The 27,964-nt window shown below is 42.3% G+C and overlaps 1 non-coding gene across 1 annotated transcript; it reads right to left on the bottom strand.

Annotated features, from left to right (window-relative positions):
* Window positions 1–9,221: 9,221 nt before the first annotated feature.
* On the bottom strand, window positions 9,222–9,327 carry LOC132612389 (small nucleolar RNA R71). The gene has a single exon (XR_009571756.1). It is a non-coding gene; the product is annotated as a small nucleolar RNA R71 (small nucleolar RNA).
* Between the last annotated feature and the right edge of the window lie 18,637 nt (window positions 9,328–27,964).

Genomic DNA, 27,964 nt, shown 5'->3' with positions numbered 1-27,964 from the left:
GTACATATATCATGTTCATGTATCATATACATATATCATGTAAGCAGCATGCAGGAGATCCCAAGGAAAGTTATGTCTCTATTCGAGTGACGTAAGGTCGGTAACCTCCGATTATATTATGGAATAATCATCATCGCTCTATCTCACCTTGAAGGAACAATTATTTTAAGGTGAGACTATCAATGAAGAATAACATCAAGAGAAAACATAGAATAAGGTCATAAATCTCATAAGGAGTCAATGCTTACACTTTGAAGTCTTTAGAAAATAGAGTCATTACCAAGGAATAAAATTGAGGATCAAGAAATAGCTCAATATTCTCATATTCATATTAAGTCCACAACTTGAGGCTTTCAAATATGAAACCATTCTCATCATAATCATCATAGACATATTCTCATCTTTGACATCATCGTTGTCATTACAAAAACATGTCTGTCGTTATAGTCATAAAAGCTTACAAAATCATAAACCTTTGTTTTGGAAAGATACGGACATTTTGGAAAACTTTACGGGTTATCAGGAAAGGAATCATGCGTTGGAATCATAGACTTCTAACTTTTGAAAACAAAGAGGTCATGGAAACATTTATGAAATCGTAACATAGAAATCATACCTTTGAAAGAAAGGGACGAGCCTTAACATACCTGTTCAGCCTCCTATTTTCTACGCTTATCCGTCCGTACTCGTAAATCTACATTTGAGAGAATTCACACTATCGTTAGACTCATCGTTGCATACGCGTACTAAGCTGTCAATTTAAACTACTTTATATTCTGCCGAAAATCGGGAAGCATCTCCCCTATTTATATTCCTAGCCCGAAATCATAATCCAACACCAATATATACCATAAAACAGCCCACACGATGTTTTCCAACTTCCATAACTAACCAACTTACTACACAATTATTTAACGGCTTTATCTCCGTAAATAAGCCTTAAATAATACCAAAAGAGAAAGATTCATACCTTATTTTTTATAAAACAGTGATATCTTTAATATCCACCTTGAATCCACCGCAAAACCATACTAGAATCACATCTATGCATTTATCCGAGCTTCGATTAATACTCCGTCACTTGAAAATTGTTTACTTTTTGTTTCCCTCTCTCTCTCTCTCTCTCTCTTCAAAAATCTGGAAATTTCTGGGGTAAATCTGGTGAAAAAAAAAAGGGTTATTACCCTTTTTATAAGGGTCAAATTCGGGTCAAATCCGGGTCGGGGTTACTGTAGCAAGTCGGTACTGTAGCAGTACTGTAGCACGCGTTTCTGATGTCCTATTGATGAGCGGTTTATTGCATTGGATACTAGACTCGACGAACTTCATTTTAGGCTTTTGAAACACCTAAAAACTCGTAATATACTAGCAGATATACCCCTCCAAGTTGACTAAAAATCTGCCAACCTTTTTTTCCAAAATTTTTCCTACAAATTTATTTTCTTCCATTTTCTTGGTCCCGGAACCTTTAGGCACTTGTTTGACACTTATTAAGAGTATTCATTAACCTTATAAGGATCCTTTGACCTCTCCGAGCTTACTTTAGTTTACTTATGACACAAACGTCGCGAAAATTATTCGAGGGGTAACATTCCTCCCCCCTTAGTAACATTCGTCCTCGAATGTTACGTTCTTAGGGATTTCTACGAAAATTTCATCAGATTTTCCCCTATAATTGCACCACTATCATCCTGTTACAACAACCTAAAACATATAATCGCCTCACTGGGCTACAACATCAATATCCATACTGGCCACACACGACCAAGAAATCACTTTAGAGAAGCATTACATACCTAAGGGTACTGAGGGCTCTGTTTGCATATCTTTTGGAGGCTGAAATAGATGCGGGTACCTAGAATTCATTTCTTCCTCAGCTTCCCAAGTCATTTCTTCTCTGTTATTATTCCTCCACAGAACTTTGACTGAAGCTACGTCCTTGGTTCTAAGCCTTCGGACTTGCCTATCCAGAATAGCAACCGGTACTTCCTCATAGGACAATTTCTCTGTGACCTGTACATCGTGCACAGGCATAATCCTGGAGGGATATCCAACACACTTGCGTAGCATGGATACGTGAAATACTAGGTGGACCGATTCTAATTCTGGAGGTAAATCCAACTCATATGCTACTTGGCCTACTTTGCGCACAATCTCATAAGGTCTAATATATCGAGGACTGAGCTTCCCTTTCTTACCAAATCTCATCACCCCTTTCATTGGGGATACTTTCAAGAACACCCATCATTGACTTTGAATTCCAAATTCCACCGACGGTTGTCCGTATAGGATTTTTGACGACTCTGAGCTGTTAGTAGCCGTTCTTGAATAAGCTTGACCTTTTCTACCACTTGCTGAATCAGATCTGGGCCTACTAACTGTACCTCTCCTACTTCGAACCATCCAATAGGCGATCTACACTTTCTCCCGTACAGAGCTTCATATGGGGCCATTTGAATGCTAGAGTGATAGCTATTGTTGTACGCAAATTCAATAAGTGGCAGGTGATCGTCCCAATTGCCTCCAAGATCTAGCATGCATGCCCTTAGCATGTCTTCAAGGGTTTGGATAGTGCACTTCGCCTGTCCGTCGGTTTGCGGATGGAATGTTGTACTGAGTTTTACCTGCGTTCCCAAACCTTCTTGAAAGGATCTCCAGAAATTAGCCATAAATTGTGCTTCTCTATCCGTAATAATAGACACTGGAACCCGGGGAAGTCGCACTATCTCTTTGATATATAATTTTGAATAATCTTCCGCTGAATACGTCGTTCTGACTGGCAGAAAATGAGCGGACTTCGTGAGTCTATCGACTATCACCCATATAGAATCATATTTACGCCGGGAACGAGGTAAGCCTGTAATGAAGTCCATATTAATCGCCTCCTATTTCCAAATGGGGATCTCTATAGCTTGCAGTAATCCTCCAGGCTTCTGATGCTCTGTTTTAACTTGTTGGCAATTCGGACATTGGGCAACAAACTCCGCTATGTCCCTTTTCATGCCATCCCACCAATATAAGCATATGAGGTCATGATGCATCTTTTTTTACCCTGGATGTATAGAGTAACAGGCATAATGTGCCTCACCTATGACCTGTCATCGTAGCCCGGCAACATTAGGCACACATAATCTACCTCTATACCGTAGTACTCCGTCGGGTGTCACCTCAAATGGGGTCTTCTCCTTTTGAAGAGTTGTATCTCTATACTGTGCCAAAACAGGGTCCACGTGCTGACATCTCTTTACCTCTTCTATGATAGAGGACTCAGCAACTCCTCGGAGAGAAACTCCGCTATCTCCAGAACTAGCCAAACGAACTCCAAGGCTAGCTAGCTGGTAAATCTCACGAACCATCTCCCTGCTTTCTGGTTGTACATCTATCAAGCTGCCCATAGATTTACGGCTAAGAGCATCTGCTAACACATTTGCTTTCCCTGGATGGTATAGGATGTCAACATCATAATCCTTTAGCAGTTCTAGCCACCGTCTTTGGCATAAATTCAGCTCCTTCTGTTTGAAGATATATTGTAGGCTCTTATGATCTGTATAAATGTCCACATGGACATCATATAAATAATGCCTCCATATCTTTAATGCGTGAATAACCACAGCCAATTCTAAGTCATGGGTTGGATAATTCTAATAATGTTTCCGTAACTGCAGTGAGGCATAAGCAATTACTTTGCCATACTGCATCAACACGCAACCTAGTCTGACACCGGAAGCATCATAGTAAATAACAAATCCCTCCGATCCTTCGGGGAGTGTCAAGACTGGGGCCGAAGTCAACCTATTTTTCAATTCCTGAAAGCTGCGCTCACACGCATCCGTCCACTGAAACTTAGCCGCTTTCTGAGTCAACTTCGTTAATGGTGTCGCGATGGAAGAAAATCCTTCTACAAACCTTCTATAGTAACCAGCAAAACCCAAGAAACTACGGACCTCTGTAGGCGTTGTAGGCCTTGTCCAATCTTTCACAGCTTCAATCTTCTGCGTATCTACCCGAATACCATCAGCGGAAATAATGTGACCCAGAAAAGTCACAGAATTCAGCCAAAATTCACATTTTGAGAATTTGGCATATAACTCTCGAGCTCGAAGGATTCCAAGAACAGTACGCAAATGGTCTGCATGCTCCGCGTCTGATCGGGAATACACCAAAATGTCATCAATGAACACGATCACGAACAAATCTAGGAAAGGCCTGAATACATTATTCATCAAGTTCATGAATATTGCCGGAGCGTTGGTTAGGCCAAATGAAATTACCCAGAACTCATAATGACCGTATCTCGTTCTGAAAGCTGTCTTTGGAATGTCCTCTTCCTTTACCCTCACTTGGTGATACCCTGATCTTAGATCTATCTTCGAGAACCATTTGGCACCTTGCAGCTGGTCAAATAAATCGTCGATCCTTGGAAGGGGGTACTTATTCTTTATGGTTACCTTGTTTAATTGCCTATAATCGATACACATCCTTAAGGAACCATCTTTCTTTCTCACAAATAACACAGGCGCTCCCCATGGCGACGAGCTTGGCCTAATAAAGCCTTTTTCGAGTAAATCCTTCAATTGAGCCTTTAGCTCCTTTAATTCAGCAGGGGCCATTCGATATAAGGGAATAGATATGGGCTTAGTATCAGGCAACACATCAATAGTGAACTCAATCTCCCGCTCTGGCTGTTAACACAGGCGCTCCCCATGGCGACGAGCTTGGCCTAATAAAGCCTTTTTCGAGTAAGTCCTTTAAATGCGCCTTTAACTCATTTAATTCAGTAGGGGCCATTCGATATGGGGGAATAGATATGGGCTTAGTATCAGGCAACACATCAATGGTGAACTCAATCTCCCGCTCTGGCTGTAAACCTGGAAGCTCGCCTGGAAACACGTCTGGAAATTCATTCACCACAGGGACAGATTGAAAGGTTGGTGGTTTTACTTCCATGTCTTGAACTCGAACCAAATGATAAATGTAGCCTTTCGCAATCATCTTTCTCGCTTTTAGATAAGAGATAAATTGACCCCTCGGAGACGCCGTATTGCCTTTCCATTCTAACATTGGTTCCCCTGGAAACTGGAATCGGACCGCCTTTGTTCTACAATCAACGTTAACATAATAGGAGGATAGCCAATCCATGCCCATAATATCATCAAAATCTAGCATCTCCAACTCATGTAGATCAGCAGTAGTACGACAATCGCAAACTACGATCACACAATCCCTATATATCCGCCTAGCTACTACTGGGTCTCCTACAGGTGTAGCCACCTCAAAAGGTATAATTGGTTCCGATTTCATCCCAATGCGGTTAGCAACATAAGGAGTAATATATGATAGAGTAGAACCTAGATAAATCAACGCATACACGTCATAGGAGAATACTGATAGTGTACCTGTAACCACGTTTGGGGAAGATTCAAGATCCAGCCGTCCCGCCAGTGCATATATACGGTTCTGAGGACCACCTGAACTGGGTGCCCCTCCCCTGCCTCGGCCACGACCTGCTGAAGCTTGGGAAGTCTATCCAGGAGGGCGCACGGACGATGATGAACCAATTGCCGACCCGGTAGGCTGAGCTTTGTCTCCCTCATCCCTCAGTGGGAAATCACGCATCAAATGGCCAAATCGACCAAAGGTAAACAAGCTCATGTATCTGCGCGACACTGTCCAGAGTGTGTCCTGCCACACCGAGTACACCGTGGTAGAGGTAGCCTCGTCCTGCTAGAATCAACTCTATACTGGGACCCTGAAGCTTTGGCACTCTGACCTGGTCCTGAATAGATAGGACGATCAATCTTTTTCTCGCGAATCGAGGAGGTGCGCTGGCCACTGATTGGCCTGAATACCTGGAATATTGCTGTGTCTGTCCTCCTCTATACTCACTTCTAGTTCCGAAAGATCTGGCCCTTTTTCTAGGCCCCCTATCTGAATAACGTTCACCTCTCTGCGGCTGCTGCTGTTCCTCCAGGTTTTGGGCATGGTCCTGGATATGAGCGATACCCATCCCATCCTGGAGTGAAGCCGTCAAGCAATCCTTAACTAGATGTGGTCCCAACCCACTCACGAATCGATGCACACGATCCCCCATGTCAGCCACCATGGCTGGGGCATACCTGGCTAAAGAATTAAAATGGAGACTATATTCCCGGGCGCTCATATTCCCCTGTTCGAGATTCAGAAACATATCGGCTCGAGCCCATCGAACCTCCGGTGGTAAGTAATATCGTAGGAATGCTTCGGTGAACTCTTACCAAACTGGGGGAGGTGAATTTGCTTCCCTCGAAGATATCCAAGCATTATACCACTGGACAGCTACATCCCGCAATCTATACAAAGCCAACTCTACTGACTCCGTATCCGAAGCATGTATTATCCGTAGCGTTCTCAGCATCTCGTCTATGAAGCCTTGCGGGTCTTCATCGAGTTTCGACCCATAAAACTCCGGAGGGTTAGACTGATAAAATCACTGGCTCTTGCACTCACCGCCCTGTCACCTTGGCCCGTACCTTGCCGCTGAGCTTGCGCGGCAACAAACTGGGTCACCAACTGAATAACTTCTGTTATCTGCTGGCCCGAAGCTGCTGGCGGTGGAACTAGAAATACTAGGGTCGGAGCTGAAACTCTTTCCTATTCTGCTGACACGGGTGGAGCATGAGAAGTCCGAGGAGGGACTTCGTTATGAGACAAACCCTCTTCTACCTCCACCGGTGGCTCCCGTTCAACTCTTCTTCCAGCCACCGTCTTGCCCTTTTGGGCCGCCGTAGATTTTCTTTTCACAGGCATCGCTGAAATCATAACACATGATTAGGAAAGGGGGAGAACCTGATAACATGGCTCTACCGCACGATCTAAGATAGGAAAGAAGGTCAATTATTCCTAAAATGCTCTGCAACCTCCTACTTATAAATGTGGGGCGCTTCACACCCATAAACAGGACTCTACTGGACACGGCTCGTAGACAATCCCTAGGATGAACTGCTCTGATACCACTTTTGTCACGACTCCACTGGAGGTCGTGACGGCTATCCGATACTACTATACCAGACACCACTTATCTCGCCTTCTATTCTCACTACTAAGTGGGCCATATGGACGATACAGTCATATTTTACACAACACATTCATCAATAGCATACTCGTAAATAAATGTCAATAAGTTTTACCAACATATTACACAACAACAAGGACGAACAAGATTGTGAAACATCTTACTGTACACGTCTGTCTATGATGTGGCGTGATTTTACGCCACAATTGATGCTTTTTAACTCTAAGTTTTACTTGTTTTTAAGCAAGCCTATGTGATTTTACGTGGTTTTTAGTGTTTTCAGGAAAAGGAACAGATTTGGCAAGATCACAGTTGAAGTGCAGATCATGGTCGTAAATTGAAGTTTACGGACCGTATTCCACAATACGGGCCGTATTCCATGGCCGTGTTTAAGGATAACAGAACCAGAAAGTCAAACTGAGAAGATGGTGGTTTACGAGCTAGGTTTACGGACCGTATTTCAGTTTACGGTCCGTATTCCATCACGTATTTAACCAGCTGAGCATCTGGCAGAAAGTGGAAGCAGAGGATGTTGAAATACGACCATGCAGTTTACGGACCGTAAACCAGTTTACGGTCCAGTTTACGGTCCGTATTTAAAAAGGGGAAGTTGCACAGCTGAGCAGCCAACTTGGGCCTAAACCATTTTTTACGGTCCGTAAAGTGATTTACGAACCGTATTTTATCATGATGGGACTAAAGTGTAAAATCTGTAACTTGTGTATTTCCCAAACCTTATAAATAGTCTTTTTAGGGTTTCTAACTAGGATATTGAGTATTTTTATGTTTCTTGAGATAGAACATTACATACTCTCTAGCTTGTGAAGATTAAAACATCAATTCAAGTATTCTCAATCCTTTTTCATTTCAAAGTAAGCTATTATGAATTCTCCAATTTCGTATTTCTTGCTCTTTGTTATGAGTAGCTAAATTCCCTTACTAGGGTTGTGAACCTAATGATGGGTGTTTTGTAAATTGGGTATTGTGAATGATATACACATAATGGATTTTTAGGGTTTAGTTATTCTTCATTCTTCATTCATAATTAATGGTTGCAAACATTAGTTAAAGCCATAAACACTAAATTTATTTGGAAAAATAATTAGGGTTGGTAAGAATAATTAACAAGAACTCAAAGCTTTAACCTTTGTTTAATAAATTCACTCAGGAATAAGATGCATTTACTTGGCATGATTAATCGTTCTTCATAGTTACTTTCTTATATTTGGAAAAATCATAGAAAGACATAATCTTTATTTATTGGGAAATAGTAGAGATTCACATAGTGATTAAGTGCATTCATAGAATGATCCATTAGAAGTATATCAAGATCAATACCCATGAGCATACACCCTATCTAACGGGGACACAACCTTAGTTTCTTTTACCATAAATTTCCACCAAAGAAATAGTTAGAAATTAGTTATAGAAAAGATCAACTTTTACCAACATTATCGGATTAAGACATTAGACCCAGAACTTAGCATCTACGACTTTAGTAATCTTTTCACACCATATTCCCTGTGGGATTCGACCCCAACCTTGTTGGGTTACTATATTTGACAACGTCCGCATTACACCATTAAGAGGTGTAATTTGAGCGTATCAAATTTTGGCGCCGTTGCCGGGGAATACGGTTTTGAAATTACTAAATAGTGTTTGCTTTGATTAAAGTCTTTTGCTTATTCCATCCCACCTTGTTTGCTACTTTGTGTAAATAAGGTGAACATGAATCGACATCAGCAAAATCAACGAGCTGACAACCAAGGAAATGTGGTGAACAATCAGGCGAATGAACCAGTCGATGAAAATATTTTCGCTGAATTTGTTCCGGAGGAGGACTATGCATCTCCTATTGTTCAGCCTCGATTTGGAGCTGCTACTGTGAAGATTGACTCCTCTCTATACCAGTTGTTGAAACTTGAGGGATACTTTCGGAACTCTACCGAGAATGACCCCCATCGTCATTTGAAGAATTTTGTGGATGTGTGTGCTAATCACATCCAGAACAATGTTTCACAAGATGCTATTAGGTTGAGGTTATTCAAATATTCCCTAGCGGGAGAAGCAAGAACATGGTTTGAGAAGCTGCCCAGGAATTCTATTACTTCATGGGCAGAAATGACAACTGCTTTTCTCACAAAGTGGTATCCCCCTAGCAAAAAAGCTGAAATTCGTGATAAGATATATGAATTTAAGCAGCGACCGGGGGAACAGCTATATGAAGCATGGGAGAGATTCAAGGAGTATTTGCAGGACAGCCCGAATCATGGTTTTCTGGATCATATATTGATGGAGAAGTTCTATCGAGGGTTAGACCCAGTGTCACAGTCAGTGGCTAATAATGCAGCTGATGGTTGTTTTATGAACAAGACCTTTCGACAAATAACCACCATACTTAACAAGCTGACAACTCATAATCAGGCTTGGCACTCAAACAATGCTGATATGGTACCATATGGTAGTGCCATGATCCAGAATATGGTGAGGGAAAATCAAGATACCCAGCAAACATTAGCAGCACTTGCAACAAATATTGCCTTGCTGACAAAGAAGTTTGATGAATCACAAATCAAAAAGGTAAATGTTTGTGAAGATAATACAGTCTTGCCGCAAGGGATGTACCATGCTCAAGATGGTCCGCTCCTTGAAGGGCCATCTAGGCAGGTTGAAGATGCCAACTATGTTAACAACCCTCAAGGGGGTTACCAAAGACAGAATTACCAAGGTGGCTATCAGAGTCAAAATCAATGGAGACCACAGCAAGGCCAAGGCCAAGGTCAAGGTGCTTACAACAATTCTGGCAACTACAACAATAATTTTGGTGGTGGAAATCACAGGAGCTATAACAACAGCAACAATTTTGGGAACAAGAGTACAAATCCGTATATACCACCTAAAGGTGAGTCTTCAGAGCAAGGTAGTTCGAAGGTTGAAGCAATGCTTGAGCAGATTTTGGCAAACCAAGCTAAGTCTGACAGAACTTTATCTGGGCTGACAGAAACAGTGGGGTCCCATACAGCAGCTATTCAGAAGCTTGAGTCGCAGATGAGGGACATTTCTAGAGAGCAGCACCCTCCTAAAAAGGGAGGACTTCCGAGTGACACTATTCCAAATCCTAGGAATGGGGGAGGCGGTATAGACCGGTGCATTTGCCATCACTACTAGGAGTGGTAAACAAATCCAGGGGGCTGCTGAGAAGATGATTGATCTTGAGCAAATAGATGAAGAGGATGAGGTGCAGTCCGACACACCCATCATTGCTGATGAGAGGCCTACTGACAAAAAGGTTGCTAAGATTCCAGAGATGGTGAGAGAAGCTGATGACACGAGTAAGCAGGCTGTAAAAGGGGCTCTACGCCCTTTGACGCAGCTATTCAAATCTAAACCTCCCTTCCCTCAAAGGTTGGTAAAGAAGAAAGAAGATGCTAAGTTCGAGAAGTTTTATGATCAGCTGAAGCAGTTGTCTCTAAATTTTCCCTTCTTGGAAGCTGTCAAGGAAATGTCGGGTTTTGCAAAATACTTGAAGGATATGCTGACCAAGAAGAAGATGGTTCAACATGAAACCGTGAGTTTGACTCACACGGTGAGCTCCATCATCTCAACCACACTTGTTCAGAAAAAGGGAGATCCTGGAGCGTTCACCATTCCTTGTTCTATTGGGCACCATGATTTTGCTCGCGCCTTGTGTGATAATGGGGCGAGTATAAATTTGATGCCCCTTGCTATTTATAAACAATCAGGTTTGGGGATGCCAAGACCGACTACGATGAGACTGCAAATGGCTGATAGGTCTATCAAAAGACCTGTCGGGGTGGTGGATGATGTCATTGTGCGGGTTGGTGATTTTATGTTGCCCGCTGATTTCGTGATTCTTGACTGTGCTGTTGATCGGGACATTCCTATCATTCTGGGGAGACCTTTCCTTGCTACAGGTAGGGCCTTGATGGATTCTGAGAAAAATGAAATAAAATTCCGAATCAACAATGAAGAAGTGACTTTTCAGGCTAGCAAAGGGATGAAGTTACCAAGTGCTTACGAGAGTATTTCGGTCATTGATTCATGGGATGTTGTTAATGATGCAGTGGAGTTCAAAATGGAAGAAGAGAGCTTAAGTGAGGCTTTGGCTGGTATTCTGATGAATTTCGATGCTGAGAATATGGAAGGCTATGAGGAGACAGTTAATTCACTTATGGGGCTGGGCTCATACACATACCACCCAAAGAAGCTGAGTCTTGATCTGGAAAATAGAACAACTCCTCCAGCAAAGCCTTCGATCATTGAGCCACCTAAGTTAGAGCTTAAGCAGCTCCCATCACACCTGAGATATGAGTTCCTTGGTCCCGACAACACATTACCGGTGATTGTGTCAGCCTCATTGACTGAGGAGCAGATTGTGCAACTTTTGGAGGTATTGAGGGAGTATAGGTGTGCTATTGGTTGGACCATAGCAGATATTAGAGGTATCCCATCTGGGATCTGTGAACACAAAATTCAATTGGAGGACGGCAGCAAACCAAGTGTAGAGCATCAGAGACGACTAAACGAGAACATGCAAGAGGTTGTCAAGAAAGAGATTATCAAATGGCTAGATGCAGGCGTGGTTTTCCCTATTGCTGATAGTAAATTGGTGAGTCCTGTCCAATGTGTTCCTAAGAAGGGCGGCATCACTGTTGTGTCGAATGCTAAGAATGAGTTGATCCCGACCAGAACTGTCACCGGTTGGAGAGTTTGCATGGATTATCGCAAGCTCAACACAGCCACGAGCAAGGACCACTTCCCTATGCCCTTCATTGATCAGATGTTGGATAGACTAGCAGGGCGTTCTTATTATTGTTTCCTTGATGGTTATTCGGGCTACAATCAGATAAACATTTCTCTGGAAGATCAGGAGAAGACCACATTCACTTGTCCTTATGGGACATTTGCATTCAGCCGGATGCCTTTTGGGTTGTGTAATGCACCAGCCACCTTTCAGAGGTGTATGATGTCAATCTTCTCCGACATGGTGGAGGATTTCTTGGAGGTGTTCATGGATGATTTTTCCGTGGTGGGTGACTCATTTGAAGATTGTCTAGGCCATCTGGGTCAAGTGCTAAGAAGGTGTGAGGAGACCAATCTGGTGCTGAACTGGGAGAAATGCCACTTTATGGTGAAGGAAGGAATCGTCCTCGGTCACAAAATCTCCGAAAAGGGAATCGAGGTCGATCAAGCGAAAATTGATGTGATTGCAAAACTTCCTCCACCCGTCTCAGTCAAGGGTGTCCGCAGTTTCTTGGGACATGCTGGGTTCTATAGGCGCTTCATCAAAGATTTCTCCACGATCGCAAACCCTATGTGCAAGCTTCTTGAAAAAGAGGCTAAATTCGTATTTGATGACAAGTGCCAGAAGGCATTCGAGGAGCTAAAAGAGCGTCTCACTACTGCCCCTATTATTATTGCTCCTGACTGGTCCCTACCATTCGAACTGATGTGTGATGCGAGTGGTTTCGCAATAGGCGCTGTGCTTGGGCAGAGGCACAATAAAATTATGCACCCGATCTATTATGCTAGCAGAACGTTGAATGCTGCACAGATGAATTACACAGTGACAGAGCAAGAACTGCTTGCCATTGTGTTTGCTTTCGAAAAATTTCGGGCCTACTTGTTGGGGTCCAAAGTTGTGGTTTATACTGATCATGCAGCCTTGAGATACCTCATGGCAAAGAAGGAAGCAAAGCCGCGACTGATTAGATGGGTGCTACTGCTGCACGAGTTCGATTTTGAGGTAAAAGACCGAAAGGGCACTGAAAACCAAGTGGCTGACCATCTCTCTCGGCTTGAAGAAGCTGGGAGACCGACTGACGAGCTTGATATAGATGATGCTTTTCCAGACGAAAGGGTGTTGGCGGTGTCAAATGAGGTAGCACCATGGTATGCTGATTTTGCCAATTATTTGGTAACAGGTATAATTCCCGATGATATCAAAACTTACCAAAAGAAGAAATTCTTGCGGGATGCTCGGCAGTACTATTGGGACGAGCCTTATTTGTTCCGCACATGTGCTGATAACATCATTCGGCGTTGTGTTCCAGAAAGTGAAGTGATGGAAATTCTTAAGGCATGCCATGACTCTCCTGTTGGGGGTCATCATAGCGGAAACCGGACTGCAGCCAAGGTACTTGAGTGCGGCTATTACTGGCCGACTATGTTTCATGATGATAATCTGTTGGTGCGATCCTGTGATCAATGTCAAAGGCAAGGGAATATAGGCAGAAGACAAGAGATGCCTATGAATTTTGTTTTGGAGGTGGAAGTGTTCGATTGCTGGGGGATCGACTTTATGGGACCTTTTGTGAGTTCTGGTGGAATGAAATACATCTTGGTAGCTGTGGATTATGTGTCAAAATGGGTTGAGGCAGTGGCTTTACCCAATAATGAGGCCAAGAGTGTTATGGGATTCCTTAAGAAGAACATTTTTACTCGTTTTGGTACCCCGAGGGCGATAATCAGTGATGGTGGATCCCACTTTTGCAATAAAGCGTTTGCGGGACTGATGGAGAAATATGGTGTAAAGCATAGGGTGGCAACGCCTTATCACCCTCAGACAAGTGGACAGGTTGAAGTGTCCAATAGGGAGATTAAAAGTATTCTAGCAAAGACCGTGAATGCCAATAGAACTGATTGGGCCCGCAAGCTCGATGACGCTCTATGGGCATACCGGACTGCTTTCAAAACTCCAATTGGGACTTCACCCTTCAAGCTTGTATTCGGAAAAGCTTGTCACTTGCCGGTTGAACTTGAACACAAGGCTATGTGGGCACTAAAGAAGCTGAACATGGATTGGGAGGAAGCAACCAAGCTGAGGTTGTTTCAATTGAATGAGATGGATGAATTTCGATACCAGGCATATGAGAGTGCAACCCTTTATAAAGAAAGGATGAAGCAATACCATGACAAGAAGATTCTGAAGCGAGAGTTCTACAAGGGCGACTCTGTATTACTGTTTAACTCTCGGCTGAAGTTGCTACCGGGTAAACTCAAATCCAGGTGGTCTGGTCCGTTTGAGGTGGTAGGTACCTCACCCCATGGCGCGGTTGAATTGAAGTCCGGAGATGGTACTCGGACATTTAAGGTGAATGGGCAGAGATTGAAGCACTACCACGGAATGGTTTCGGAGGATAGGATTGTTGATCGCTACAGGTTGAAACACCTCGGGACAAACAATGAGCTGGTGTACCAAGAGAACGAGTGATTGGTCACCACCGTCGTGCCGCGACGTTAAATCAAGCGCTTCTTGGGAGGCAACCCAAGTGAATGTTTATCTTTCTTTTTCTTTGTTGTTCTTCGTACATATAGGGTAATGGTTGTTTTGGTGCAGGAATATGTGACAGCAAAATTCTGCTGAGATGCAGGTAAGTTTAGTAGTCTGCAACATTGCAAAAGACGCCTGAAGTATACGGACCGTATTTCACAATACGGCTCGTACCACAGGGCGTATTGAACAATGTTGCAGAACAGTGAGCACTATAATGAACATTGTTGGTTTACGACCACGGAGGACGGACCGTATTGTGAAATACGGTCCGTAAATCTGAACGTAAACTAACATGAGACAATACAGTGCACTGCCAGATATAACATCTCTAAATACGGGCCGTAAATCAATTTACGGACCGTATTTAGAACAAAAAAAAAAAAAATATAACGCAGCAATTTAAATATAACCTCCACGAATTAAACCAAGGCAGATGAACCATCACCCTAATTAACTTCCCTCCATCTTCACGTCTTCTCTACCCACCATAAATACGCAAACTCCACACACACCCCTCCATCTCACCAAGAATTCGAACTATCACTCTGCCCTAGGTTTAATTTCGTGTGTGATTGCATTGGTTCTCTACAAATCTGTGTTTCTAGTGGTTTGAATCATCATTGAAAGGTATGACTCATGTTCCCCATCCTTCTTTATTATTTGTGAACTTGAACTTGGTGGTAAATGATGGTTTAAACTGGGTTGGTGAAATTAAGTGATTAATTCCCTTGGTTAATGATCTAGTGAGGGGATAGAGGTGTTCAATCTCTTTAAATTCGCATGGGTAATTGTTAATAACACCCAAAAAGGGTTGGAGGGCATTCCACACTTCAAAAATTTGAAGTTTTTGGTTTGCCCACCAATTCCCTCGTGGAAATTCTGAATATTGATAGACAAAAATAGGTGAAGTCTGAGTAGCCTAAGCACCAACACAACGTGAAACCGAGATATGATATGAAATTGTGAAATCAAGATGCGTTTGTCTGTGGTGCGAATTACGACTTCACATTACGGACCGTATTTCACTTTACGGTCCGTATTTAAGCATGTTAGTGGACAGAATGACATCCTAAAGGAATCCCCCAGTTTACGATCTAATTTACGGACCGTAAACTAGTTTACGGTCCGTCTTTTGCGTTTACGACCACAGCCAGAAAATGTATACTGTGAACAGGCATATATTCTTATTTTTGGTTGATTATTCCAGGATAACTGAGATGTGATGTATTTTTCAGGAATGGGTCAGAAAAGACAAGCAGCAAAAGGGGGGCCCACAGCAAAGTCAAGGAAAAGAGAGCACGCTTGGATTCCAGGTTGATGGATGAATCGTCCACTTCGGAAGGGGAACACTCAGGATCCGAGTACGCCGAGGTTATACCACCACCAAAGGTCCGGGGGGCTCCCACCCAAGACACAGTGGCAACCACATCAACTATGCCCCCAACTATGACCCCATCTAAATCTACGTCGGAAGCCTCCCAGTCTGAAGAAGGGGATTCCGACGCGAAAGCATCTAGCAGGGGGGCTGCCACCCAAACTCCATCAGAGAGTGACTCAGCAGGGATTAGTGCGGGTAGTGAGCCGATTGCTGGTACACCACCTAAAGGTCGTAAGCTGGTCGTCAGGACCAAAAGATTGGATGAAGAGAAGCTGCGGTTCTCGGTAAAAGGGTCAAAGGAGTTGTATGACCAAGGGATGGCCGGGTCTGAAACTGATGGGCAGCCGTCGAGAAAAATATTTGAAGAACGGCGGTTGATATTCAATGGTATTTCCGCTCACCCACAGCTGGATGATACCATCAAAGGATACAAATTAGATGCATTCACTCATGAACCGGGAGAGTATGCTCCATATATTGTGCGAGAACTCTATGCATCCTATGGGGCCATCTTGAGATCGATGAAAAAGCCAAGTCTTGCCTGGCATCAGATCCCAATGCTGGAACATGTGACGATCCGGAACACCTTGGTTGATATCTCCTCCAAGGCCATCAACAGGGTCCTGTTTGGTGATGATTTTGTGGCTCCTACTGATCTGAGCCTGTTCTTAGACAAACGAGACAGGAAGGACAACAAATCAGTCAGACAATGGACTGCAGCACTTATCACATCTGAGCCACATGAGCAGAAATGGGTTAACGATGGGAAAGCCAAGATCACTAAAAGTTGTCTGTCAACAGAGGCCAAATTTTGGTGGACCTTGCTGCGGTACAGGATCACTCCAACTCAGGCAGATAATACCCTTTCCACCAGCCATGCAGTCACTATTGCTTCTTTCATGTCAAGATACCCGATGAATGTTGGGGAGCTGATAGCTGAGGAGCTGCATGTGCGGGCACATAATCCCAACCAGAACATGGTGTTTCCTTGTCTTATCACGGCGTTGTGTCGACGGGCAAAGATAACTCCGCTTCCAGAGTGGGCTGATACCATCACAGCAATACATGTAGGGGATTGGACGAAGAACAAAGTGGTAAGCAGAAAGGACCGGGAGGCGGATCAGTCTGGTGATGATGATGACACTTAGCTAGAGTTGAGTCCGAGCCGTGCTTATAGGACTGATCCAGTAGGGTCCGAGTTTGGTGCTACCACTATTGGATCAGAGGCTCTCACAACAGGTGTTCCCGCTACTGTTGAGACACAAGATGATGCAGCCACACTCGAGGCTTCTACGAAAAGAGCTCAACCACCACCCCCAGCCACACAGGATCCTCCTTCGGGGTCCGCCACTACTGCCGCGACAGCCGAGCCTGCTGATCCAGAGGTGGGGTTGCTACATTTCAGCCCTGCTAACTACAGTCAAATCGCAATCAAAGCGGTTCGGACCGAAAGGCAAGTAGACAAAATCTTGCAACAATTCAGGCCGAAGGTGGCGAGGATGATGCAGCAACTTGTCACTGAGGCAACCACAGAGATCCGTGCGGAGTTTGAGAAAAAACACGAGGTGTATCGGGCCCGACTAGACAGCTTGGAGGCGAGATTTATGACTCGAGAGCAGACCGCACCCGGTGGGGAGTCTAGATCTTTGAGGAGTGAGTTGGAGAAACTGAAAAAGGAGCTTGAAATGCTCAAGATGCACGGGATGGTAGCCGCACCAGCACCAGCACCACAGGCCATTTTGCCTAGTACATTTAAGGTGCTGGATCTGCTTGGTTCTGAGGAGGAGACAGAAGATGCGGAACCTTTTGATCGCAGTACTGGAAAGAGGGTCAGTGAGTCATCTGAGGACCCGGAGGAGTTATCCAGGAGATTAAAAAAGACCGAAAAGAAGGATCTGTAGCAGGCGATCTTTCAGTCATTGGTTGAGCCGCAGCGCCAACCTGGAGAATCCTCAAATCAGCCGTCGGATGCAGCGGGCGCGCCATGAGATGTTCACAGCATTCAGGTACTTTCTTGCTCACTTGTTCTTATATTTGAAGCACTGAGACAGTGCTTAAATTTTCGTTGGGGGTGGGACTTATTGATAGTAAGGTAGTGTAAATATGTGTTTAGGAACCCCCTCGGCTTTTCTTTGCCAGAGTTCTTTTCCTGAGGGGTTTTATTTTTGTTGAAACTGGCATGTTTAGGATATTGCTTAGGTTGAGTAGAATAATTTTAACTTATTTGTTATTACTTGGTAACTAATGGCATGTATTGTGATTTGTTGGAAATTTTGGACCCCTCGAAAATTTGGAAAGCGCATACTTAGAACAGGATTGATCAACATAATTGATTCTTTATATGACATTATTATTATTGGGGCATTGTGTGTGATAAATGACTACTTATGAGGTCACAAGTGTAAAAATATTTGTCCTTATGCCAATGTGTGTGTGAGCTATTAGTTTGATTCTGTTTATGCATGTATAATCTAGAACTTGCCCAGTTGGTCTTGTATGAAATCCGAAAGTTAGTTTGGTTGTGAGATGATCTTAGGCTTTCTTTGTTGAAATAGTCACTTTGCCTAAATAAGCCTGACCAAAAGTGTTAAATACCCTTAGTTTCCCTTTTGAGCCTTTTTGACCTTTTTCTTGGCTAGCCAATTATGAAACCTTACCCTTTGTGAAATTAATCCATCTTCGCACCCGTTCCCTCCTTGATGCTACTAGTTAGATGAGGCAAAATGCCTAAGTTGGGGGTGAATTAAATGTGGAGTACATGTTAAAAACATAAGTTGGGGGTGGTGGAGTTTGCTAGTGAAGATTCGATGGAGCAAGCCTATGGTATTTGCATGTGTAGATATGAATTTCTTTGTGAGTGTGAGTGTTTTTCTCTTCTCTTTCGTCTTCGTCCCATTCTTGTCGTATATATGTGTGATGGGACAATCTTTGGTCTATGTGAGGGCATAAGGATGAGAATTGAACAAAATAAAGTGACCGCCTAAAGTAGCGTTTATGTGTACCATAATATGTTCGATAATGTAATGTCATTTATTGAAGCTTCATTGTTAGTCGTAAGGTTCTTGAGTTGTGCATAGTGCTTTAAAGTAGAAAGTCGGGGTGGTCGTTTAAAGGAAACATGCATGCCAGAAGTTCCAAGTCAAAACCGATGTAGACATTGTTATTCTATGATATCTAAGTGTTAGATTGAGTCGTTGTGTGGTATAGCCTGCTTGAGGACAAGCAAATACTTTAAGTTGGGGGTGTTGATGTGGCGTGATTTTACGCCACAATTGATGCTTTTTAACTCTAAGTTTTACTTGTTTTTAAGCAAGCCTATGTGATTTTACGTGGTTTTTAGTGTTTTCAGGAAAAGGAACAGATTTGGCAAGATCACAGTTGAAGTGCAGATCATGGTCGTAAATTGAAGTTTACGGACCGTATTCCACAATACGGGCCGTATTCCATGGTCGTGTTTAAGGATAACAGAACCAGAAAGTCAAACTGAGAAGATGGTGGTTTACGAGCTAGGTTTACGGACCGTATTTCAGTTTACGGTCCGTATTCCATCACGTATTTAACCAGCTGAGCATCTGGCAGAAAGTGGAAGCAGAGGATGTTGAAATACGACCATGCAGTTTACGGACCGTAAACCAGTTTACGGTCCAGTTTACGGTCCGTATTTAAAAAGGGGAAGTTGCACAGCTGAGCAGCCAACTTGGGCGTAAACCATTTTTTACGGTCCGTAAAGTGATTTACGGACCGTATTTTATCATGATGGGACTAAAGTGTAAAATCTGTAACTTGTGTATTTCCCAAACCTTATAAATAGTCTTTTTAGGGTTTCTAACTAGGATATTGAGTATTTTTATGTTTCTTGAGATAGAACATTACATACTCTCTAGCTTGTGAAGATTAAAACATCAATTCAAGTATTCTCAATCCTTTTTCATTTCAAAGTAAGCTATTATGAATTCTCCAATTTCGTATTTCTTGCTCTTTGTTATGAGTAGCTAAATTCCCTTACTAGGGTTGTGAACCTAATGATGGGTGTTTTGTAAATTGGGTATTGTGAATGATATACACATAATGGATTTTTAGGGTTTAGTTATTCTTCATTCTTCATTCATAATTAATGGTTGCAAACATTAGTTAAAGCCATAAACACTAAATTTATTTGGAAAAATCATTAGGGTTGGTAAGAATAATTAACAAGAACTCAAAGCTTTAACCTTTGTTTAATAAATTCACTCAGGAATAAGATGCATTTACTTGGCATGATTAATCGTTCTTCATAGTTACTTTCTTATATTTGGAAAAATCATAGAAAGACATAATCTTTATTTATTGGGAAATAGTAGAGATTCACATAGTGATTAAGTGCATTCATAGAATGATCCATTAGAAGTATATCAAGATCAATACCCATGAGCATACACCCTATCTAACGGGGACACAACCTTAGTTTCTTTTACCATAAATTTCCACCAAAGAAATAGTTAGAAATTAGTTATAGAAAAGATCAACTTTTACCAACATTATCGGATTAAGACATTAGACCCAGAACTTAGCATCTACGACTTTAGTAATCTTTTCACACCATATTCCCTGTGGGATTCGACCCCAACCTTTTTGGGTTACTATATTTGACAACGTCCGCATTACACCATTAAGAGGTGTAATTTGAGTGTATCAGTCTACGAACCTCTAGCTAAGATACATATACTCACAAGGAGGGCCGGGTTCTGCCGTGCCCAAATATTTACACAAAAGTAGTACCGATAAACTGAAGCTCCGGAATAACTGGAGCGCTCTCAATGTACCGCTGGTAGAGCTCCTAGGGATCAGACACATCTACCTGTTTACCTGCGGGCATGAACGCGGTGTCCAAAAGAAGGGACGTCAGTACGAGTAATGTACCGAGTATGTAAGGCATGAACAATAACATAGTAAGTATTACAAAGCATGAATAATAACATAATGGAATTATAGAGCATATCGTAAGATAAAAGAGTGACCTGTACATATGAGTGCCTCTTAGGGTGGATGCCATGCATGCTTAGCTTTCTTTGAAAAACATTTCTTGTTCATATATACAGAAAATAGAATATATCATGTTGCCGAGGCGTCGACTCCGATCCATTTAGCCACATATGTCCCGCGTTCGGGCATCCCGCGTCCGGGATGATATCATGTCATATAATACCAACTGATTAGGTGGATACGCGTCTATAGCGCTCTGGCCCTCTTTCCCATATTCATATACATGTATCATGTTCATGTATCATGTACATACATCATGTTCATGTATCATATACATATTTGATATACATATATCTTGTAAGCAGCATGCAGGAGAGCCCAAGGAAAGTTATGTCTCTATCCGAGTGACGTAAGGTCGGTAACCTCCGATTATATTATGAATAATCATTATCGCTCTATCACACCTTGAAGGAACAATTATTTTAAGGTGAGACTATCAATGAAGAATAACATCAAGAAAAAACATAGAATAAGGTCATAAATCTCATAAGGCGTCAATTCATACACTGTGAAGTCTTTAGAAAATAGTCATTACCAAGGAATAAAATTGAGGATCAAGAAATAGCTCAATATTCTCATATTCATATTAAATCCACAACTTAAGACTTTCAAATATGAAACCATTCTTATCATAATCATCATAGACATATTCTCATCTTTGACATCATCGTTGTCATTGCAAAAACATGTCTGTCGTTATAATCATAAATGCTTACTAAATCATAAACCTTTGTTTTGGAAAGATACGGACATTTTGGAAAACATTTACGGGTTATCATGAAAGGAATCACGCATTGGAATCATAGACTTCTAACTTTTGAAAACAAAGAGGTCATGGAAGCATTTATGAAATCGTAACATAGGAATCATGCCTTTGAAAGAAAGGGACGAGCCTTAACATACCTGTTCAGCCTCCTATTTTCTACGCTTATCCGTCCGTACTCGTAAATCTACATTTGAGAGAATTCACACTATCGTTAGACTCATCGTTGCATACGTGTACTAAGCTGTCAATTTAAACTACTTTATATTCTGCCGAAAATCGGGCAGCATCTCCCCTATTTATATGCCTAGCCCGAAATCATAATCTAACAACCAACAACACAACAACAATACCAACATCAACAACAACATTTCCAACACCAATATGTACCATAAAACAGCCCACACGCTATTTTCCAACTTCCATAACTAACTAACTTACTACGCAATTATTTTACGGCTTTATCTCCATAAATAAGCCTTAAATAATACCAAAAGAGAAAGATTCATACCTTATTTTTTTTAAAACAGCGATATATTTAATATCCACGTTGAATCCACCGCAAAGCCATACTAGAATCACATCTATGCGTTTATCCGTGCTTCGATTAATACTCCGTCACTTGAAAATTGTTTACTTTTTGTTTCCCTCTCTCTCTCTCTCTTCAAAAATTTGGAAATTTCTGGGCTAAATCTGGTGAAAAAAAAAGGGTTATTACTCTTTTTATAAGGGTCAAATTCGGGTCAAATCCGGGGGGGGGGGGGGGGGTACTGTAGCATTTTACTGTAGCAAGTCGGTTTCTGTAGCAATACTGTAGCACGCGTTTCTGCTCTGTCAGCCGAACTTGTAACGTCCATAATTCTCTACTCCGATGTCCTATTGACAAGAGGTTTATTGCGTTGGAAACTAGACTCAACGACCTTCATTTTAGGCTTTTGAAATACCTAAAAACTCCTAATATACTAGGAGATATACTCCGCCAAAGTGGACTCAAAATCTGCTCAAAATTCTGCCAACCTTTTTTTTCAAAATTTTCGACAAATTTATTTTCTTCCATTTGCTTGGTCCCGGAACCTTTAGGCACTTGTTTGACACTTATTAAGAGTATTCATTAACCTTATGAGGATCCCATGACCTCTCCGAGCTTACTTTAGTTTACTTTCGACGCAAACGACGCGAATATTTTTTCGAGGTGTAACATATTGTTCATCCTCGAGTTGGAGCTGCAAGCATCAAAATTGACTCCTTTCTATACCAGTTGTTGAAGCTTGAGGGCTACTTTCGGAACTCTACCGATAATGACCCTCAATGTCATTTGTAGAATTTGTGGGTGTATGTGCTAATCACATCCAAAACAACATTTCACAGGCTACTATTCGGCTGAGGCTTTTCAAATATTCCTTAGCTGGAGATGCAAGAGCATGGTTCGAGAAGCTGCCCCGGAATTATATTACTACATGGGCAGAGATGGTAGCAGTCTTTCTCAAGAAATGGTACCCTCCTAGCAAGAAGGCTAAGATTCGTGACAAGATCTATGAATTTAAGTGGCTACCAGAGGAGCAATTATATGAAGCTTGGGAGAGATTTAAAGACTATTTGCAGAAGATTCCAAATCATGGTTTTCCAGAGAATATATTAATGGAGAAGTTCTATCGAGGGATGGATCCAGTGACGCAATCAATTGCAAACAATGCAGCTAATGGTTGTTTTATGAATAAATCTTACCGACGAGCGACTAACTTACTTGACAGGCTGACTACGCACAATCTGGCTTGGCACTCAAACAATGCTGATATTGTGCCTTATGTTAGTGTCATGATCCAGAATATGGTAAAGGGGAATCAAGATACCCAGCAAACATTGGCTGAGCTTGCAACGAATATTTCCTTGCTAACCAAGAAGTTTGATAAGACCCAGATTAAGAAGGTAAATGTTTCTAAGGTATGCTGAAGGGGATGTACTAGACCCAAGAGGTTCCGCCTCAAGAGGGACCTCCTATGCAGGTTGAAGACACTAACTATGTGAACAATTCTCAAGGGGGTTATCAAAGGCAGAACTACCAAGGTGGTTACTAGAATCAGAATCAATGGAGACCTCAGCAGGGTCAAGGTGCCTACAACAACAACTCAGGGAACTACAATAATAATTATGGTGTGAACCAAGGGAGCTACAACAACAACAACAACAATTTTGGGAATAAGAATTCTAATTCTTATATACCACCGAATGGGCAATCAACAGAGCATGGTAGTTCGAGGGTTGAAGAAATGCTTGAGAAGGTTCTGGCAAATCAATCAAAGTCTGAGAGGACATTATCTGGGCTAACGGAGACAGTGGGTTCCCATACAGCTGTTATTCAGAAGCTCGATTCACAGGTGCATGATATTTCTAGAGAGCAGTACCCTCCTAAAAAAGGAGGGCTTCCTAGTGACACTATTCTAAATACGAAGAATGGGGGAGGCAGTGTAGACCGGGTATTTGCCATTAGTAATCGGAGTGGTAAAATACTCCGAGATACTGATAAGAAAATTGTTGAGCTCGATCCGATTGATGAAGATGAAGAGGTGCAGTCCGAAGCACCAATTATTGTTGATGAGAATCCTACTGATGAGAAAGTGGCTGATATTCTAGAAATTTTGAAAGAGGCTGATAACAAGAGTAAGCAAACTGTGAAAGGGGCTCTCCGCCCTTTGACTCAATTTTTCAAATCTAAACCTCTCTTTCCTCAGAGGTAGGTGAAGAAGAAGGAAGATGCTAAGTTCGAAAACTTTTATGATCAGTTGAAGCAGTTGTCTCTGAATTTTCTTTTCTTGGAAGCTGTCAAAGAGATGTCCGGTTTTGCTAAATATTTGAAGGACCCGCTAACCAAGAAGGAAATGGTGTAACATGAAACCGTGAGTTTGACTCACACTGTGAGTTCCATCCTTTCAACAACTACTGTTCAGAAAAAGGGCGATCCTTGGGCGTTCACCGTTCCTTGTTCTGTTAGGCACCATGATTTTTCTCGTGCTTTGTGTGATAATGGGGCGAGTGTTAATTTGATGCCACTTGCTATATACAAGCAATCAGGTTTGGGGATGCCAAGGCCGACTACTATGAGGTTACAGATGGATGATAGATCCATTAAGTAGCCTGTTGGCGTGGTTGATGATGTTCTTGTGTGGGTTGGTAAATTTATGTTGCCCGCAGATTTTGTGATTCTTGACTGTGCTGTTGATCGGGACATTCTATTATTCTGGGGAGACATTTCCTTGCTACGGGGAGAGCTCTGATGGATTCGGAGAAGAATGAAATCAAGTTCCGAGTCAATGATGAGGAAGTTACTTTTCAGGCAAGCAAAGGGACGAAGTTACCAAGTGCTTATGAGAGCGTTTCGGTGATTGATTCTTTTTATGTTATTGATGAAGCGATGGAGTTCAAGATGGAAGAAGAAAGTTTGGGTGAAGCTTTGGCTGGTATTCTTGTAAACTTTAATACTGAAGACATGTAGGGTTATGTGGAGACGGTTAATTCGCTTGTTGGGTTGGGTACATATTCTTATCACCCAAAGAAGCTGAATCTTGATCTGGAAAATAGAACAACTCCTCCAGTAAAGCCTTCGATCATTGAACCACCGAAGTTAGAGCTTAAGCAGCTCCCATCACATTTTCAGTACGAGTTCCTTGGTCCGAACAATACATTGCCAGTGATTGTTTCAGCCTTACTGACTGAGGAGCAGATTGTGCGACTTTTGGAGGTATTGCGTGAATATAGGCGTGCAATTGGTTGGACCACAGCAGACATTCGGGGAATTCCTTCTGGGATCAGTGAACATAAAACCCAATTGGAGGAGGATAGCAAGCCGAGTATGGAGCATCAAAGGAGACTGAATGAGAATATGCAAGAAGTCATCAAGAAAGATATCATCAAATGGTTAGATGCTGGAGTGGTTTACCCGATTGCTGACAGTAAATGGGTGAGCCCAGTTCAATGTGTTCCGAAGAAGGACGACATCACAGTGGTTCCCAATGCAAAGAAGGAGCTGATTCCGACGAGGACTGTAAACGGATGGAGAGTTTGCATGGACTATCGCAAGCTCAACACTGTCACTTGCAAGGATCACCTCCCTATACCTTTTATTGATCAAATGCTTGATCGGCTAGCGAGGCGATCTTATTATTGCTTCCTTGATGGTTATTTGGGCTACAATCAGATCAACATTGCCCTAGAGGATCAAGAGAAGATGACTTTTACTTGTCCGTATGGGACATTTTCTTTCAGCAGAATGTCGTTTGGTCTTTACAATGCACCGGCTTCGTTTTAGCGGTGTATGATGTCGATATTCTCTGATATAGTGGAAGACTTTCTTGAGGTGTTTATGGATGACTTCTCGGTTGTTGGTGATTCTTTTAATGACTGTCTTGGCCATCTGGGTCAAATACTTAAACGTTGTAAGGAGACTAATCTGGTGCTGAATTGGGAGAAGTACCACTTCATAGTGAAGGATGGGATCGTCCTCGGGCATAAAATCTCTGAAAAAGGCATTGAGGTCAATCAAGCAAAGATTAATATGATTTCGAAGCTTTCTCCGCCTATCTCAGTCAAGGGTGTCTGGAGCTTTTTAGGACACGCCGGTTTCTATAGGAATTTCATCAAGGATTTCTCAAAGATCGCTAACCCGATGTGTAAGCTTCTTGAAAAAGAGGCTAAGTTCGAATTTGACGAGAAGTACCGAAAGGCATTCGATGAATTGAAGCAGCGGTTGACCACAACCCCTATTATTGTTTCTCCTGATTGGTCTCTACCGTTCGAATTGATGTGTGATGCAAGTGGTTTTGCTATCGGTGTTGTGCTTGGCCAGAGACATAATAAAATCATGCATCCGATCTATTATGCAAGAAAAACATTGAATGTTGCACAGATGAATTACACAGTGACGGAGCAAGAGCTGCTTGCAATAGTTTTTGCTTTTGAGAAGTTCCGGGCCTACTTGTTGGGGTCCAAAGTCGTGGTATACACTGATAATGCAGTATTGAGATACCTGATAGTGAAGAAGGAAGCTAAGCCGCGATTGATCCGATAGGTGATATTGCTGCATGAGTTTGACTTTGAGGTGAAAGACCGCAAGAGAACTGAGAATCAGGTTATTGACCATCTCTCTCGGCTTGAAGAAGCTAGGAAACCTTCGGATGAGCTAGATATCGATGATGCATTTCCAGATGAGAGGGTGTTGGCTGTGTTAATGGAGGTGGCACTGTGGTATGCATACATTGCCAATTATTTGGTGACAGGCATAATTCCAGAAGAGATCAAAGCATACCAAAAGAAGAAGTTCTTGCGGGATTCTCGTCAATACTATTGGAACGAGCCTTACATGTTTAGAACTTGCGCGGACAACATCATTCGACATTGTGTTCCTGAAAGTGAGGTGATTGCGATTCTAAAGGCATGACATGACTCTCTTGTTGGGGGTCATCATAGTGGTAACCGAACTGCTGCTAAAGTTCTTGAATGTGGTAATTACTGGCCGACTATCTTTCATGATGCAAATCTATTGGTTCGGTCTTGTGATCAATGTCAGAGGCAAGGGGTTATAGGCAGAAGGCAAGAGATACCTATGAATTTTGTGATGGAGGTGAAAGTGTTCGATGTTTGGGAGATTGATTTTATGGGACCCTTAGTGAGCTCTGAGGGCATGAAGTATATCTTGATTGTTGTGGACTATGTGTCGAAATGGGTAGAAGCGGTGGCATTACCTAACAATGAGGCCAAGAGTGTCATGGGGTTCCCCAAGAAGAACATATTTACTCGATTTGGTACTCCGAGGGCTATAATCAGTGATGGTGGTTTCCAGTTTTGCAATAGACCTTTCGCGGGATTGATGGAGAAGTATGGTGTGAAACATAGGGTGGCAACACCTTATCATCCTCAGACAAGTGGGCAAGTTGAAGTCTCCGATCATGAGATCAAGAGTATTCTAGCTAAGACGGTAAATACGAACAGAACTTATTGGGCCTGTAAGCTTGATGATGCTCTATGGGCTTACCGGACTGCTTTTAAGACTCCGATTAGAACTTCACCCTTCAAACTCGTTTTCGAAAAAGCTGGTCACTTGCCGGTTGAACTTGAACATAAGGCTATGTGAGCTTTGAAGAAATTAAATATGGATTGGGAAGAGGCAACCAAACTCAAGTTGTTTCAACTCAATGAGATGGATGAATTCCGGTACCAGGCATATGAAAATACAACACTTTATAAAGAGAGGATGAAGCAGTACCATGATAAGAAAATTCTGAAGCGAGAATTCTACAAGGGTGATCCTGTCTTGCTGTTCAACTCTCGATTGAAGTTGCTCCCGGGCAAGCTAAAATCAAGGTAGTCAGGTGCGTTTGAGGTGGTAGGTGTTTCACCCCATGGGGCGATTGAACTGAAGTCTGAAGATGGAACTCTGATATTTAAGGTGAATGAGTAGAG

The sequence above is a fragment of the Lycium barbarum genome, chromosome 9 (genome assembly GCF_019175385.1).
Source record: "Lycium barbarum isolate Lr01 chromosome 9, ASM1917538v2, whole genome shotgun sequence".
NCBI classification, from domain to species: domain Eukaryota; kingdom Viridiplantae; phylum Streptophyta; class Magnoliopsida; order Solanales; family Solanaceae; genus Lycium; species Lycium barbarum.
Note: the sequence above shows the minus strand (reverse complement) of the source record. Positions and strands in the feature narration are given on the sequence as shown.